Below are 3,308 nucleotides of genomic sequence, written 5' to 3' on the forward strand. Positions count from 1 at the left end.
CTGTAAAGTAAAAAGCAAAAGGAGACCATGTATCTAGCAAAAGAAGTGGGCAGATTCATGGGAGCCTTTAGCTAGCCAATAAGGAGCCAGCCTTCCCTTGACCAGATTCAAATGGACCAATTATCCATCAGGAACAGCACAGCCACGACCAAGACCATCTGTCCATCTCATCCATTCATTTAAATTCAAGTTATAACAGCCCTTAGATTTAGGTTTATGATTGCAAGTTGTAAAGAGCATATATAAGCTCATAAGTGATGTTTTGTAACTCTCAAGTGAGTAAGGGGGTTTCCCTTCTCCTTCTCTAATCTGAAACACTAATCTTCAGTCTCTTATTCTCTCAGTCTCTCTCTAGTCTCTTAAGTCTCTTAATCTCTGTTCTTAAGTCTCTCACATACTCATAAACACTCTCATCAATCCTTTTCTCTATATCACCTAGAACAAGCTCTAATCATTCTTCATTGAAGCTTATACACAGACACATACTACCAGAGTAGAGATCTCTTTAAAAATCATATGGTATCAGAGCCAGGTTCATCAGAACCTGAGCTGTAGCTTCCACACAACACCAGCTCTACCCTCAGCTCAAAGCCAAAGCCAAACCTTAAAGACATGTTCATCCGGATCTTGTTTCTTCAAGAGGAAGAAGAAGACTGAAGCCATGGCGTGTACTCCTTGTCTCTCAGCCATCCCTACCTGTCCTAATGAAGATTCTCACGGGAAGCAAAGGTGTATGGAGAGGTTGAGTTATTCTACCTCTATGGTGCCTTGCTTCAAGAGCTGTTTCTCATCTGGTTGCCAAAAGAAAGTCATCTAGAAGTTGGCGTGTTGAAGGCTTGAAGAAATGAGGGGTTATTTGGGTGGGGAATACAAGATGGTGGCCATGAACTGAAGGAGAAAGAGATGGGGGTCAAACCAGGCTCTTAGATTCAACAAAATTCATGGCTGGGTTCATAAAATGCAAAAGGAATCAACCTGGTTCCTTGCTGTAAGCGATTCTATAAACCATCTTGATAATGAGCTTGTGTTGTTGACTGGTTATAATGTGTGATGTGATTGAAAACCTGAGGATTGTTAAAGATTGATAAATTAAAATGTTTAGAATCTGTCCCAGGATACTTTAAGAGCTTTGTTTGGTGACTGAATGTGATTAATATGCTTAGCTTCGTTTCATAGTGATGCTTAGTGTGATTAACTGAATCTGCTTGCATACATGGATTGAAACTGAATTTAAAGCTGTTGCATAGAGAGCTAGCTTGCAAAGAATAGAACTTGATAATGCCTTGTGTCTATCTGTTGCATTGCTTGTGATATTGGGAATCAAACTTGATGATTTACTAATCAAGTTTTGACATCAATACTATTGAAAATGGTTAAATGCTTAATCTCAGCTCTAAATTAACTTGTCTTGTTAAGATGATAGATTATATTATCTAATCATACTTGCTTTCATGAGTTAGAAACTGATTAAGATTAATGCATACTGCCTTGTTGCTGCCTTGTATTGTTGCATTTAGATTAAAGTCCAAGTTGCATATTAAGGAGTGATTAAAATTGCCTAAATACTTTGACTTGAATCTGATAAGGTCTTGCTTAGTATTTAGAGAATGGTTGATTGCATAGTTAAGAACTTGACATTGTCTTGATTCTATCTAATGTTATAAAGCTTGAGACATTGGTGATCAAACTTGATGAAGTCAAGGATTGATCCCAATGCAATTGTGTTATATCTTGGCTAGAGTTTGAGTGATGTTTCAGGTTCACAAAAGGTGTTCCTAGTTCATCATCAAATCCGAGTTTAAAGAGAAAAAATGGTGTCCATTGTGTGTGCAATGGAGAGTTACTACAAGAAGGGTGAAGCGCAGATGGTTGTAAAACCCACTTGAAGCTCACTGGTCTTCCTACTACCATTGCAAGTAACTGAAGAAGAAGCCAACCGGGTCTAGGCAGTGGCGTGCCTATTCAAGAGGGTGCTCAAACTAAGACAGAGCACTCTTGGCTGTGTGAAGAAGAAGGCTACTCTATCAAGGCGGCCTCTATTGTGAGGTGATTGAAGAAGTAGCTGAAGCATCCACAAGCATTCCATCATGGTGGTGAATTCAGAAGGGTGATTGCAATAAGAGAAGAAGAAGAAGTAAGGATTCAAGTGGTAACTTTGAGAACCATTTCTCATCATCTTAACCAAGGGAGTAAACCTAATCTCATCTATCTTAATATGTCTTGATAGGTTTATCTTCTGATTATACTATGTGCTTTCCCTAATTCCATTAAGAGTTTATAGCCTCTAGTAGAATGTCTAGGCTAATTGCACTGAAATTGTTTTGCTGCTGCATTGTCATATTGATAGTAAGTAATGTTTAGAGTCCCAGAATCTCATGTTCTGTTTATTGCATTGTCTTGAGGGTTGTCATAGCTTGAATCATCATGAATGTGTTGTAGAATTGAGTAGAATGTCTCTGCTGCTTGCATCATGATTGATAAGTTATTTTGCATTCATCAGCATATCTCATACTGTCTAAGTTCAATCCTATTGTTATCTGATGCTATTGTCTATGCTTAATCCACCAATGAAAGTCTTGCATCAATTAGAAATTGTCTAAGTTGTTTGCATCATTGGTTTTGATTGAAACTGTTGTGCATAGCCTTAATATTGCGCATGGATTGAACCTGTTGCATTCACATAGCTAAAGCTTTAAGATTGTGCATTCATATAATAATGCATTTAAAAATGAGCCTAAATTGCAAATGTACTGATAAGCTTGCATTGCATTTAGAGAACTTAAAAACAGAACTTGTATTGTCATTATTAGAGATTGAAATCTACTTGTCTAGAGACTCAGTCCAGTTCTGATTGTTGCTATGCCATAGTTAAATCCATCAGTGATGTCTTATAAGCACTTAGAAGTATGTCTAAGCTATTTGAATCATTGGCTTTGATAAAACTAGTGAGCATAAGCATGAATTGAGTCACTCTTGTCGCCTTGATTGCATAAGTATCATCTAGACTTGTGTTCAATTTAGATTTAATCTGTTTCATTCATATAGTTAGTGTGTAACCTAATGCAGTCATCTATTGTTGCATTTAAAAAAAAAAAAACAAAACTGAATTGATTGTCTTGATTGTCTAGCTTGTTTCAAGTATTATATATTATTGTGGCATTGGTGATCAAACAGGATGGATAATCTTGGTTTGATCCCAATGGGATGATCTGATCTTGCATTGAATTGTGGTGGTGTTAGGTACACAAGGAATGGGATACATGTAACTCACCAACAACCAAGAATGTAAAGACAAAGGTCTTGTGCCA

General features: G+C 37.2%; 1 long non-coding RNA gene across 1 annotated transcript; it reads left to right on the forward strand.

Annotated features, from left to right (window-relative positions):
* The first annotated feature begins 344 nt into the window (after nt 1-344).
* LOC117130834 lies at nt 345-3,097 on the forward strand. The gene is made up of 2 exons (XR_004454099.1): nt 345-988; nt 1,759-3,097. It is a non-coding gene; the product is annotated as an uncharacterized LOC117130834 (long non-coding RNA).
* The last annotated feature ends 211 nt before the right edge of the window (nt 3,098-3,308 follow it).

Source organism: Brassica rapa, unplaced genomic scaffold (assembly GCF_000309985.2).
Source record: "Brassica rapa cultivar Chiifu-401-42 unplaced genomic scaffold, CAAS_Brap_v3.01 Scaffold0713, whole genome shotgun sequence".
NCBI classification, from domain to species: Eukaryota; Viridiplantae; Streptophyta; class Magnoliopsida; order Brassicales; family Brassicaceae; genus Brassica; species Brassica rapa.